This window comes from Python bivittatus, unplaced genomic scaffold, assembly GCF_059951505.1.
Source record: "Python bivittatus isolate LINGU-HERP-01145 unplaced genomic scaffold, Pbiv_v1 ctg000020_np1212, whole genome shotgun sequence".
Taxonomy (NCBI): Eukaryota; Metazoa; Chordata; class Lepidosauria; order Squamata; family Pythonidae; genus Python; species Python bivittatus.
Genome location: NW_028277030.1, coordinates 120742405 through 120758089, shown reverse-complemented (window position 1 = coordinate 120758089; position 15685 = coordinate 120742405). Strand labels below are relative to the sequence as shown.

At 38.2% G+C, this 15685-nt stretch overlaps 1 protein-coding gene across 5 annotated transcripts in view; it reads left to right on the top strand.

Moving 5' to 3' along the window:
- The window catches only part of LOC103064748 (phosphofurin acidic cluster sorting protein 2-like), a 159853-nt gene that overhangs the window by 56452 nt on the left and 87716 nt on the right, over positions 1–15685 (top strand). The gene's annotated exons all lie outside the window — the stretch shown is intronic.

Genomic DNA, 15685 nt, shown 5'->3' with positions numbered 1-15685 from the left:
ATATTTTATAAGAGTACACAAACTATTTAATGTTATGTTTTAACCACTGGCAAAGAGCCAGCCCAGGGGACATAAGTTTTCCTTACCCAAGAAACTAGATGAGGAATTAAGCCATCTTCTGGTCGAGCTAGCACAGTACGATCATTGTAGCTCTCTGAGTGTTTTGTAGCAAATGTTCTCAACTGGTATTTATCGACTTGCCTGTCTGTGATGGGTTTTTTAACACATTGTTTTGTTTTATGCTGCTTTCTTGAACTACTGACATTAATCTGCTACTTATGTTAACTGCAAGGGAAGACAAAAATGAACTTGACAATGCAGAGCTGCTCTTTGACAGAGATGCTGCACTGATTTGCAGGAGGCCATGCTGAACGCAAATGTGAGCCATGGCAATGTTGGTGTATGCTGTCAACTAGAAATAACCACAGAGGCAGCAACTTTTTACTCAGACTCTGACAGGAGCATATGTTTCAGTGAGAGGAAGAGTGGTGACAGATGTCAAAAGATTGCAGTGGAGATATTTGTTTTCTGATTCCATGAAGAAATGATGCTGCATATCGAGAGGGTAAATGTGCCACATAGTATAGCATCTTGAAAGAGAATGCTATTTCCACCCAGTCATTCTGGTCTAATTGAAGTGTCTTTTAGACAGCTTCTGAAAATCATGAATCACCTGAATAGTTAGAAAGATGTGCCTTCTTATGGAATAGCATTCTGGTTTCTTCATATATCTTGGACCTGCTCGTAGATTGCCCACATGGTGCATTTTTAAAACAATATGGGTAATGGGATTGGAAAAGGCCTATTTTTCTTTGCATTAGATCCTGAAGATTCACTGCTGTATTAGGTAATATTGAACTATGTGGATCAGTATTTTTCTTCTGGAATCTCTTTGTCATATCCAGATTTTGGGAAGTCTCCTATACCTTTTTGGTGTTTGTATAAAAATACTACAGCAAGCTGTTTTTCTGTCACACCTTACCGTGTAACTGTATTATTGCTGTTTAGCCATCCAGAGTTCTTTCAGATTAGGGCAGGTTATAAATACTAAGAAATACATCCATCTATCCATCCATCCATTCATACATACATACTCTGACATGGAAAAGCTGCTTTTGGAGATATGTTCAGTGCCAGATTTAAGGATATCTGGGTCTGCTCAGAGTCTGTTTATATGAAGTCCTGTCTGAGAAACTGTAAATAAGGCTGAATTCTCTATGTTTGGATATGACATAGCAGGTTATCCTTAGGGATATAGTGTGGCATGTTGCAAAGCAATGTGTGCTCTTACTTCTGCCTTCTAAAATCAGTCTGGCTTATTTAGCAGTTCTCTGTCCTTCTGGGTGTAATTCCAAGTGCTGGTATTGACTTACAAAAAATGTAAGTGGATTATAGTCAAGGTGCTATAAGGATAATCTCCTCCCGTTAGTTTACTGAGTTTATCCTAAGCTGATCTTTAAGTGTCCCCATTTTCAAAAGTGAGATAGAGGCTTATCAGCTATAAGACCTTCTTGGTGGCGGCCCCACAGTGTAAAATAGTTATCCTAGTTCTCGCATCCATTCTTTCTTTGTTTCTAAAATTGTTGTATTTGAAAGAGCTTTTAATGACAGGTGCCTGAGGTTTTATTACGTCTTTTGGGGTTTAGGCATGTGTCTTTATGTGCATAGAAAGAGGGAATGAAGAAAGAGAAGGATATTTTTATAAGCTTTTTAAAAAAGTTTCTAATACAATGATTCTTCCTGATTTATAGACAGATTATAGAATAATAGCACTGAAATCTTTGCAGATTTAGTGTTCTCCCACAATTTCAGCCATTTTAAAAATGACGGTTACTATTATCAGAGGCATTTCAGTTTGCCGATGCCTAAGATGTCAGGGTTTAACTGATTCAGATAATCTTTCACTGTGCTGAGCTTTCCCATGTTCATGCTTTTTACATTCCATGTTCCTGCTGTAATTCTGTCTTTGCAGCTTCAGATGTTCTTTTCCTGTATGGTAACATCAGCAACTAGCTATCCTGAAGTCTTTAATCTAGCCACGTCATACACACCATTTGTATTCTGAAAGATCTTCTGCTCTTCCTTAGTAGCATGCTGAGTGCCACCCACCTGAGGGGCCCATCGTTTGACACTATATCATCAATCACTATATTGTCTATCCATGTGGCTTTTTTGCTAAAATATAGAAGTGATTTAACATTGCCTTCTTCCATGCAATATCAAATGATGCCTTTGCTGTTGTTGCTAAAGTGACCATTTGCCTTCAGCATCTTCTATATTGTTACTGCCCAATATAGGTGTCTGCTTGCTTTAGCTGGGCAGCTGGAATGACCTTCATGCCTTCAGTGACCCTGCTGGGAATATATACTCTTGGCATACGCTCCCAGTGTTCTTCACTCATCCCTCCCAGGAACATCCCCCTGCCATGATGAGGCAGCACAGCAGGACTTGAGGAGTTATTTTTATTTTTTTAATTAATAGAAATGGAAGTGGGAATGCTCAAAGCAAAACAGTAAACAAAATATTCACTTTTTATTTACTTAAGGATTATTAGAAATTAGAAATAGTTGGTTCTAACTGTGAGAAATTAGAAATAGTGCTTCTTTCTAGAAAAAGATAGAGATGAGTTGTGGGAGCAGGGAGGAAATATCCTGAAGGGCTGGAGGGAATAGCAAGGAGCAACTTCATATTTTTGCCTTCTGATAAATGGGAGGTTTTCATGACTGACTTTATCTGTCAGAGGAATAATCAAACTCTCTTGGGTGAACAAAATATGTTCTCAAAATTTCCGATGTTCTTACTGGCCCCCAAAGTATTCTTCAGGGTCAGACTGGCATTTATTTGTTCAGTTTGATAGCCAGATTTATGTTTCAGAATAATTGGCAGAGAAGGAGGAGGAAATTATATTGGTAGGTTGAAGAGGCCAAAGAACAACAGCCACAAGGGAAAAAAATGGCTACTGGGAAAACTTTTCTTATTTAACACATTCATACCTCCTTGAGGGCGTTTATGGTTTGATATGTACGTGCCATGTCAGCTGTTATACTGTATTCTTCTCAGGCTTGACAGGGGTCTTTAAGGGACGTTTATAACCCTCAAATCCCTTTTGGATAATTTTACTGCTTTATCTATCAATATTATTTTTGCATTTTATGTTAGTATTTTAAAGTTTATATTATCCAGATTGCTAATTTTAATCTCTTTTCTCTTTTGTCGCACATGTGTAGCCTGAGCAAGCATCTTATCATTCTTTGCTTTTAATATTGTTTTTAGCTAAAATTCTTTGTATGTGTTTCTCCTAACTACCCTGATATTGTCAATTTAGTTTTGGATATTTGCATACCTATTTCCTTATGCTGGTTAGTGTCTGCAATAAAGTTTTTCAGTTTCAATTTATTCACATGTTTGAAAGGTTTTCCTCACAACCATCAACAATGGTGAAAATATTCTTTTCTAAGCAGGACATTTCTTAAGCAGGACATTTGTGGGCTTCAAGCCCTTTTTGGCAGATAACCTATCTCTCTCTTCCGAAATTTAAACATCCTCTTTGGAAAAAAGCTGGGAAAAAGACTCTGTTTAGAGTCTGAATGATGGTACAAAATCCTCTGAACACAAATAACAGTCTGTATAATGTTGATCTGTAAATGATAGATCTGTGAGATAATTTTTTGAATTGCTTATGTATGGTTATATACTACAATATCGTACAGTGTTTTGCATTGAGCAACATTTTTAGAAAAAAGATCTGGATATTCTTGTAGGCAATTTAATATACCTCATTATTTAGATATATATTTCTTGACATGAGAAAGAGATGGGAAGAAAATAACGTGCTTTTATGAATTTATTGACCCTTGCTTGGTATCTTCCAAGTGCTTAGGGTCAACAAGAGAGAGTCTGCCAAATCTATAATGGGCCAGTTTCTTTCTTTCCTCCTTGTTTTGAAAGGGCAACAAAATGATGAAAGGCCCAAATAAGCTGTTTGTGGAGTGGAACTGTTCAAATTAGAGAAGAAGTTAATAAAAGGAGACAGGAGTGTTTAACGCAAGAATGGCATCGAGAAGGCAAATTGGGAGCATTTTCTAGTATCTGCCCATTAATGCAAGAGCAAGAAGATACTAAGTAAAACTGGGAGTTAGTGGATCCCAAATAAGTGAAATAATGAGACACTGTGCAGTGCCTTCATTAGCTTTTTTTTTTTTTTTTTGCTATGAGTTGTCACTGATGTCAAGGACTTAATAAGGATCAAAGTCTACATAGGCATTTCAGTTAATGCAAATTAGTTTTGTAACTCTACATGTAAGATATCTATAAGATTAAAAAAAAGAATGTTAATCCTGAATTGGGAAGACTCTGCCTTCGAATACTTTTCAAAGCTTTACTGGATAAATTAGGACCAGTCATCAGAACATCTTTATTACAATCACTGTCCAGAATAGGACCAGTCATAATCTCTATGTTGAATCTACCTCACAGAGTGGTTATGGTTATGGAAGAAAATGATACAAACAAATAAAATTAAGGGCTTTGAATGAAAAATTCATGGGATTGCTTGGTAATAACTTTATGTTATAGGGGTTGTCCTATAATTGGAACAAAAAGTCATAATGCAGTACAAATCTACACTATATAGATGGGAATTTGACTATTCTACAATTCTCCTGTAGCACCAATGGAAGCTTTTATCTATAGCTTTTAAATATCCTCTTTCTAAAAATGACAAGTGATTCCCTCTCCCCCACCTCCATTAGTTAGATTCTATTGGAAACTATTGAACTCTCTGCCAAATGTTGTCTTCTAAACACAAGAGACCAACTTAAAAACCATAAAACCCAGGCCAAACAGAAGCACACAAGAACTTTGATTCTCTCTGAACAAAATCTAGGACTCCTTGGCTTCCCATATCCAACAGAAAAATTCTTGATCCTCCAAAGATATTTTTAGAGCTAAAGGTTTATGTGGAGTGTTGAGCCCTATGCTTTGCTTCCAATTGCCAGAAAATAAAACCTGAAAAAGAGGAAGGAAGGAAGAAGATACCCTTAATTGCTGCTGGCTGGTAAGAGTAGATGCTTGGGGAGGGCTTGGGGCGATCCAGCATATGGGGGAAAAGTGGGAAGATTGGAGTGGAGAGATGCCAATGAGAGGAGAAAAGAGATAAGGCTAGGATATAGAGAACTGTAAAAAAGGGTGTGAGTATCTAGACCTATAGAATAATTCACTAAGAAAAGGAATGAGAAAGGGATCTTTATATATTCAGTTCTTTTTAGCTCATTGGTTGGCTTTCCTTGTTTGAGTAATTTGAGGTATTTAACATGTAAAATTCATTTGTGGTAGGGTTGCCCTGCAAGTTTACCTTTTCATTTTAATATGCTGAACTTGGGACATTATGACTGAACTTTAACTTAACTACCCTCTCCTTTTGTCTGCCCTTTCCTACTGTGCAGCAGAATGTGGAGGGGCTATCTAGAAGAAGCTGGGAACACTTCAAAGTTTAAAGGAAAAAGGAAGTCTCTTGAGTTGTAGTCTAACAACTTTGTATGCATTGTGTTTTGCTTGTGACAGTATGACTGGAATGTTTTGGTTTGTGGTGTGATCTTGCCATTTTGTGATCTGGATAGTCATTTAATTACATCTGATTCTTGCCTTGACTTATAGCAATTTCTCTTTCACATCTTATGACTTAATAGAGAAAGAAATTCAATGTGTCTACTGGCTTTATTTTCCTTTGCACTGTTGTGTCAATCCTCTACTGCAACTTTAATATGGCTCTGTTTTGTGTACACTGTACATCCAAAGGTCATTTAAGAAGGGGAATGAGTGTGTCTGTATGTTTAAAAAGAAATGAGTATAGTGTAAAATTCTCGTTAACTAGAAATCTGGTATAACAGAAGACTCAAGAAACACTGACAAACAGATGGCACCATGCTGCTACTAAGGACCTGTCAGATTCATCCTGTTCTTTCTAGTGCTTCTACCTTAGGGTCCTTTGGCGCTGCTGAGCTTTGGTTTTCCGCAGTTGGCTGGAAGCAGCATCAAAATGATAATTTCACATATCCTCTGATACAATGCTGTATTCCTTCCCTATGGCCAAAATGAATCTATAGTACTTCCTTGCTGGTTGGCCCCATTCAGCACAGGTTCCTCTGCAATGTTAATGAAGTGTACTTTTTGCAGAATTCTTCTGTGTAGGTTTTCAGGTTCAGTGTAGTTGGTAAGTTAGTCATAATTTGCCCCTTATTATAATAAACACTGGTTTCATTTTTTATTTCTCTTGAATAGAAAAGAGTGCTAAAAGGACAAAAGATTTGGGATGGGAATGGGCAATTTGTTTACTTCTGCTTGCATTTACAGCTTCTTTCTCTGCTATTTTTCCATATGTCAAATTTTAGATTCTGAATTCCGGAGGATAGGAATATATGCTGCTGATGGTGTAATATAAATAATCAGCTGTCAACATTGCTATTTTGTAGCTGCTGCAAGCAAAATATCTTGTGTGTTACAAACACTGTGGAAATTTATTTGGGTCAGTAATCTGACTATTACACAGGATTATTAAAAACATGAATATTGTTGGTCTGTCCCACAGAGAAAAATGTTGTGAGACTAAAACATTATTTATTTGTTTGGAAAAATTAACTCTGAAACTTTGTTAGAAATTTTCTTTAATTAAAATGTTGGGAATGTTTTGTTGACTGTCAAGGAAGGAGGGAGAGAGGGAGGGAGGGAGGGAGGGAGGGAAGGAAGGAAGGAAGGAAGGAAGGAAGGAAGGAAGGAAGGAAGGAAGGAAGGAAGGAAGGAAGGAAGGAAGGAAGGAAGGATCAAATGGCTGTGCAAAGCAGTTCAAAGAGATGCTTCATAACACATGGGAATGTAAACAGACCCCTTTCTTCGAATTGTTTGTAGCAGCTGCTTCTTTTGGAAGGCTTGTATGGCTGCCAGGATAGTTTTTGGAGTAGCTGTGTGAGTCTTTCAAAAGATGTAGCTGCTTTAACAGTTCAAATAAAGGTGCTCTGGTTCATACCTTCAAACGCTGTGAAGCACTTTTTCCAATCTTTTCACAGCTCTACTAAATAACTCATTATTCTACAATTTACCACCAATATAGTTCTATTGATTATTATAAAACAACATTTACAGGTATAGGAAGCATCATAAACTTGACTTTGTTTGATGCATATGCTTTCTGCTAAAACAGTTTTAGATTATGAATGATCAGGAGTTTCCAGGCAGATCAGATACCTCTCTGTTTTCACAAATCTTAACAGCAGGCAACAACTTTTTTTCTTCCAGCAAGCATCCTATATTTTATTTATAATATATCTGGCAATTTAATAACATAAGATTTTTTTTGACAAGTCTCTGAAAGTGAAAAAGATAAGATACAATATCAAAACCATGGAAAGCAGCATGAAAATAATTACCTTGGCTAGAGGAAAACATGAAATAGTTGATAAAGCAGATACACAATAAAATGAAGGTTTATTGTTGAGAAGCCCAGATTGTAAAAACAGAACATGAATTGTTCAAAAACTTTGGCAAATTCTGTCAGATGGAAGTCTTCTGCAGAAAGTAGAGCTGTTCCCTGCCAGCAGATCCTCTGAGTCCAGAGAAGGAGCATTCCCCTCCCCCTGTTACTAGTAGGCTGATTGTATATTTCGAAGAGAAATGTCTTGCAAGAATCTGAAGGATACAGATTCATTAACAGAACCCTCAGGTTCTCCAGCAAGCCATCTCTCAGTTAAATGCAACTCTAGCCAAGATTTTGCTGTGGCATCCCTGCTTTGAACATCATAACTCTTATTTCCTTGAGATTGCTCTGGATATAAGGAATTCTGGCTTTGTCTGGCCATCTGTTTCCCTGGGTGGGTTCACCTAAGTTGGAAAGGGATTAATATAGCATCTCATTGATGGATGGGTGGAGAGGTTTCTAAATGGAGAGTTGCAGCCACAATATCAGCCTCATTCACTGCAGTGTATAAATAATACTGTGACTAATTTAACAGTGACATTTAGTTCCTTCTTCATGCTGTCTGATGATAACAGGGATTCCCAACCTTTTGGGGCCAGAAGGCATATGTGGAATTTTGAGAACGTATTTGAGAATCTGCATATTGCGCACAGTGATTGTGTGTTTGTGACTCTTTCCAAAATGGTAGCCTCAACCACTTAAAACCTGTTTACTAGAAGGCTAACTTCTGAGGTTGTTCCTTGCTACCCACTTCAGCATTCCAGATCTCATTTCCCCCTCTGAGCCTATAATTGGCTTTTGGCTTTTCTCTGGCAAGAGGGCACATTTCTAAACAGTACATTATGCTGCATTCATCTACCATTTTTATGTTCTAAGAATGCCTATGGGGCCCAAAAACATCCTTGGAAATAAAAATAATGCTACAGGCTTTGCAGTATGTCCACTTCCTTTTTTTAAAATAATGGATTCTATAAAAAATTAAAGGAAGGGGAGACAGGAAGAATGCAGGTGCCAAGGGTGGTATTTGCAAGTGTGTTGGTGACCAGAGACACCACACTGGAGACTTCAGCCATATAAAATGGCTCCTGGCTATGGGTTAGATTGGACACTAGGGACCAGGATTAGCAAAAAACTGGTTTTACTGCAGGCCTTGCATTGTTATTCAAAGTCTTGGGTTTTAATTATAAACTTGTGAAATCAGCAGTTCCACTGCTAGTCTCATGCTGTTTTTCAGATTGCTATTGTGTATTCCTTACCTACTATTTAACATTTGTTAATTGCTGATAATATTTGTAGGTGCTATGCATGAAAATTGAGTTTAACCAGTATGATACAGATATACAGATATATATAGAGAGAGAGGTAGCAACCTTTCCTAATTGATACCAATTCCAGATGTATTGAACTACCATGTGTATCATCAATGTGTGATGGGTGTGAAAAAAAAAACACCAGTGGCTGGGATTATGGGAATTGTAGCCTGATGGCTCTGGATTATACAGAAAGAAAGGATAAGTGCAGCCTTGCTAAGGGTTCTTCCAAGTCCTCTTTGAGATGTTACAACTTGGCTACATAGTGAGTAGACCATGACATCATTCTGGACTATAGGTAGTCCCCAGTAAGAATGAGTTCCATCCAGACTCCATTCCAGGTCTGTCCTTAAATTGAATTTGTATGTAAGCTGGAACAGTATTATTGTATAATACTGTATAAATAGTGTTGTGTAATTAACTCGAACCATTGTGTATGTAACTTGAATTTTGCTACAATAGGCTCTGCTCTTAACTATGGATTGTTTGTAAACCAGGTGTTCTTAACCCGGGGACTACCTGTACTATTTAAATCAGAGTGGGAAATTTTCTGTAGTGCATCATGGATGGCCCAAGCTTTTCTATCTTTAATTACTGGTAATCTCAAAGCAGCAGATATTAGCTGAGATGAAATAGATGTTGATCAATATCACTGGCATTAACTTTTCCCAATGCTCTCAGTGGAGCTGAGATTCTGATTCTCTACAGCTAAAACAGCAGAGAATAAGGATTTCAAACAAAATCACTTGAGAGGCAAGAGATTTTAATATATTCACCCTTTACAGTTCAGCCTTGCTGGGTTGAAGAGGGATCATCTGCTTTTCTTCATGCCAGCAATCAGACTGTATCTGTGTACTTGTGTGTCTAGCCATGACTATCATTTCCAGTGTATGGCCTTAGTATCCAAAAAAGTTGAGCACCCCAGTATAAATGAATTGCATCATATAAAATACCTTTATGAATGGATTTCATTCCTAATTTTAGTTATGTATGCTGAGTTGATGCATTTGCCTCTTGGATAAAATCTTGGGTAGGTCAATCTTGCTACAAAATGTAGTAGAGGTGATTGGAAATGGCAAGCCTACTGTTCCAGATGCTTGGGCATGGAATTTACTTCAGCAGCAATTTTGCTGTACAACATTAGTTTGTGAAATGTAGCTACTGTTATATGAGTTTTGTGGCCTGTGCTCATCAGAGAAGAATTCCGGACATACATGCAAAACCTAAACTGTATAAAACCCTAAAATGGCTTGGATCCAGTATGTCCAAAGTATCACTGTCACCTATATAAACTTAACAGCTCATATACATTATCTTTGAATGATTCTTTCTGGGTTTTCCCTCCCAGAGTGGTGTTCTCCCCACCCCATCAAGAATGATTAAATCACAGAAATAATCCATTGGGGATTGCACATAATGCAATTAAATTATTTAATTGCATTATGTTCTTATATACATTAAATACCAAAATACTAAATAAATACCAAAAGTATTGGAATGGCTAGGAAGATCGTGCTGGATTCTTCTGAACCTCTGGCTGTACAGGTAAGGATCCAGGGATGCACTGATTCATGACGAGTATTGTAGCAACCCTCAGAGAAGAAAGCAAGTGAAGATGTGCTGCATAACCATTTTTATATAATTTCCAGTGACTGGAAAGGTAATACACATTTGGTTGTTCTCCTTGAGCTTTTCTGAGTGTGGATAAAATTGGTTGAGAAATTCTTTAGAAGTTTCCTAGAGATAGAGGGCCCCAACTAATCACTCAAGTCTACTCCTGTCCTTCAGGAAATTACTCTTAAGTGTTAGTTTTACCTTGTTCTTTCCTTTTTCTAGGCAGCTTGATTTTGCTTTTGCACAGTTGGAGAAACATATTTTCTTTATCATGGTGAATATAAAAATGTTCACATCATATTTAATTGTTACCCTTTTTCTAAAAATGTGTGTCTATGTTTCAGAAATTTAACATGTCTTATTATGTGTTATATTGTCCACAGAAATTTATTTTTGATTTCTGGCCATATATAAACTTGAGGGTATGTATACCTATTCATAAATGCCTGTTTTCTCTAACATGAAGTATTGTATCCAAGGTCTTTGGGTGAATGGTTAGGAAAGAATGATCAAGCAAAAGAACGGTACAGTACAATACTCAATTCCTGAACATTGGATTAATGATACACTTTATAACTGGATAATGAAGCTGCATTTGTGTAACAAGAGTGGGGAACTAACACAAAATCCTCTAAAACTGCATCAAATCCAGTGTCTAATGTTTGGGATGGAGACAGACAATATGACAGTTAATCTACAGTATGAAAACTTGCTTTCCAAGGGTACACCTTTAATATTTTTGGGCCTCTAAAGGCTGTAGTCAACCCTGATTGCTCATTGGAAGGATCGATAATGAAGCTCAAGCTCAGATACTTTGGTCACCTAATGCGAAGAGAGATCTCTTTGGAGAAGACCCTGATGCTGGGAAAGATTGAAGGCAAAAGGAGAAGAGGACGGCAGAGGATGAGATGGTTAGATAGCATCACTGAAGCAATGAGCATGAAACTGAGCAAACTCAGGGAGGCAGTGAAGGACAGGAAGGCCTGGCGCAATATGGTTCATGGGGTCACGAAGAGTCGGACACGACTTAACGACTAAACAACAACAAAAAAGGCTGTAGAAAGAGTGGCTGTTGACATCATCATGTCACCAGAATGGGCGAGGTCCAAATTTTGCAGAAGCTGAATTCACCTATTTTCCTTTCACCCTCCCTGGGAAAATCAGCCCAGTTTTGAGAGGGTTGGTGTGCCTTCTGGGGTGAAAGTCTGGCATCACTCATATGGGGTACTTTCGAAGTACACAAGTGTGCTGTAGGGCTGCATGCTGCCTGTGGGCTCAAGCTTTCCTATCTCTGCTTTAATGGATATAAAATACAACATTAATCTTACACTTCAGATTATCTGTGGGGAATGATACTACTGTTTAGAAGGTGAATGCTTTTTCTGACTTTGGAGATGAATAAAAGCAATTTAGAAAGCGGCTCTGAATCGGTTACTATGTACTGCAATCCATTCTCTTCGGTGACTATACCCATCATTTCAAGCCTTCAGAATGTTGCTTTGCAACTTGAATGAACAAGCCTTTTAAAACCATCCAAATCTAGCCAGAGCAGCAATATGTGCATAGCTTAGAAGCCTTTGTCTATTCTGAATAAACAAGCTATCCCAGTGTTTTTGTTTTTTTCCTATCACAAAAAATGCAAAGAAGTTCCATCTCAGATACATGGCTTCTCTTAAACCTGATGATGATATGTGTTCTGCTCACTGTGTTAAGCAATAAAATCTTCCATCTCCTCTAGGCCTGGGGTGAAGGGACTACTAGTACGGCCTCTGAATATAATATTGATGGGGGTTGTCCACATATTTGCAGGCCTATAAAGCTCTTTTTAAAAAAATTCTAAGTTCATTTATATGTAAACATGTCTGTGACTTAAGCCTTGCTGTAGTTAAATCAGTACAAGAGACAGGCTTTAACCATTGGCCCCCTTCTTATTACCTGTTGTAATTATATTAATGATTATACTTGGTTCACATTTGTTCTGGTGCTTAGGACAATTTGTGATATCCCTGGGCTCATGTAATGGTATATTTTAAAATAGATAAATGTTATGTGTTTTTAATTTTCTCATTTAATTTAATTTTCTAAGTAGTTTCTTACCAACTACTATTTTCTCTAATTCTATTTTTGGTTGGTCCTGGAAAGGTCCAGTGGAAAATGGTCAAATACTGTGATTCTGTTTCTCTGTCTCTATCGCTATAGCCTGATATGTTGGGCATTCATGGAAGGGCTATAAACACCTACTTCAGTATTTCTGTTTTTATTTATATTGAGTTGTGTAGGCTCTTTTCCCAGTAGAGGTAGACTATAGGGAAGCTTAGTAGAATTCAGATGGTGTAGTTTTCTTTTGACAAGGTAGGTCAAGAAAATTCATATTCCTGTCAAGAAAACTGGCTAGTGAGGGTGGATTTGATGAAGGTTAGAGCACAGTCAACATATCTACTGTCCATTTGTTTGTGGAAGTCACAGCTGCTTTAAATACAAACTGGGAATGTTGGGGGATAAGGTCTACAGGCTGATACGCTATTGCCTATGTAGACTTCCCAGTTCTGTTCCTTGGGAAATAAGTTGTAGCATGATTTTTGTTTTATTTGATTAGTCCATTGGTTCTCAACGGGGGCTGTACTGCCCCCCGGGGGGCGGTGGGAGGATGCTGAGGGGCAGTGAACTTGTTTTGGGCGGTAGGGGGGCGGTGGGCATGTTTTGGGCGGTAGAGGGGCGATGAGCATGTTTTGGCATTCGAACTTAATTTTAAAACTCCCCCAAAAATTTATTAAATCGATTATCCGGTTTACACCATTTGTACCAGCAATAAAACAAACTTACGCGACGGCTGCCCTCACGCACTTCTAAGAATGGTGAGACGAATTTGTATTCTAGGTAGGATGACCTTGAAGAACTCGACACTACGATTCTTCTCCGATCCCAACCAGCACAGCGCATGCGTCAGCTGTTTTCCCGCACGATTAATCGCAGTGCGTGCATTGAGTGTCCTTTCAATATGAATGTTTGATTTGACCCGTGTTTCTTGAGTTGCTTTTCGTTCGCTTCATTTTTTTTGCATTAGTCATTTTAATTTTAATAGAAGGAATGCAATTACCTTCCAGGGCAAAAGTATCGAGTTAAATCGAACAAATTTGGTGTGTAAGTCTACTGAAAAAAAATACTTAAAATTTTTGCCTTTTATAATTCAGTAACTCCCCCCCGCCCCAAAGGGTGGTGTTGAAAAATTTTCTGCTCCTTAGGGGGGCGGCAGCTTCAAAAAGGTTGAGAATCACTGGATTAGTCCATTGGTTGGTCGAATTCACTCTTGACTATTGGCAGCTCTCTAAGGACAAATGCCCTGCTTCCTCAGATTGTGGGACCTGAGTCTGCAAGTGACAGTATGGAAAACAAATGCTATACCATGAAGCAATTGTTCTTCTTCAAATTAGAACACAAGGACGTGGGTCGTGTATGCCTTTGATGGCTTCTCTTTTTTCTTGTTCTGTAGCGTCCTGATGTGTGAATACAAAAGTTAGATAGGGAACCTGTGGCCCTCCAAAACTTGATGGACTGTAATTCCCATTCATCATTAAATACTAATCATGCTGTTTGTGGCTTTTGATGATAGTTATAGGCCAATAGCATCTGAAGTACTACAGGGTCTGTACTTCTGATTTAAGAATGTTCTGAAATAACTTTCAGTAAGAATGCAGCCATGCTTAGGAGAACTGGTTTTTTTGCCCATCCTTTTATAACAGTTCCTGCAAAGGGTAGAGTATGTGCTTGTATCTTTCAGACACTTGAGAAACTAATAAACATTTCATTGTACCAAGGGTAATTACATGGAGCTGAAGAACATGAGGGTTCAAAGTCTGGGTGTAGAAGGGACTGGTATCAATAAAGCTCAGTGAACTGGAGCAAACCTAATTTTCAGGCACTGCAAGGTTCCAGCAAGCCTTGGAGATTAAGCACCAGCTCCTTTGTGACTTGCCTGCTGGTCTGAGGAAAGGAACTGCAGACAGTTTGTATTGCATGTACCATGATTCCGATGTAATACCCAGTGAATTAAAACCTGCTTTCCTTAGCACACACTGGATTGATTTTAGAACCAATTCAAATTTACCCAGCTTTGTTTTTTGAAGTAGCTCTAGTTTTATGCCAAAGAACATTTTAACAACCTGCTTCCATGCTGTGCAGAAATGGCCTTTAATATTTTTTTCTGTTAATCCATCTTACAACTGAGTAAACATTAAGAGATCGTAGTGTCCATATAAAAAAAGTAGGCTGTTAAATCCCATGTTCAATTTTGGGGTAGTGCATTAATATCTTTTGGGCTATCTGAACATATGTAAGTTTACTTGCTTAATCTAACTAAATACATTGACAGGTGAGTGTGTATACATCTGTCTTTCTTTTATGATCATGGTATCTCTCCTGCCAGCTAAGCATATTTTCCTTTCATGCAGAAAAAAATGCTTGTTGGCTGTTTTCTGGGATTTATGCTAATGAAAATATGCATCTCTAAAAGAAGATAATTAGCTTAGAAGCATTATTATTTGTATATTTGCATTTGAATATGAAGACCGATATGTATCAGAGGTCATTGTGCTGTCTTTTTAACAAAAAATTATCTTAACACATTGTACAGAAAGAAATAGAAAAATACAAAATTAAAAAAACCCAGGAAAATACAGTGGAACCTCGGGTTACGAACTTAATCTGTTCCCTGACTCTGGTCGCACCCCGAATTGGTCGCAACCCGAAGGAAATTTCCCCATAAGGTTCAATGTAATTACCGTTAATCCGTTCTGGCATGGAGGACAGGGAGGCGGCTATTGCTTGGAGGGAGAGTCCCCCTCCCTACGACCACGTGTCAGGGGCGGAAAATGGCCACAGACCATGTGTCAGGGGTGGAAAAATGGCCGTGGACCACGTGTCAGGGGTGGAAAAATGGCCGCGGACCACGTGTCGGGCGGAAAATGGCCGCGTATCACGTGTCAGGGGCGGAAAAATGGCCGCGGACCATGTCACGGGAGGGAAAATGGTCACGTATCCTGTTCATATCCCGAGGCGGAGTTCGCAAACCGAGGTAAATTTTTGCAGCCGGAGCTGGTCGTAACCCGAAAGGTTCGTTAACAGAGGCGTTCGTAACCCGAGGTACCACTGTATGTGAAAAACTACAAAAAATACAGCTAGCCAACTTAACAAAAAAAGAAAAAGAAAAAATAAAACAGAAAGGGAGAAACTATCTATATATGTCACATTTTAATCAAATGCCAGATTTCTGAATCTACCTTAGGGAAAAAAATTA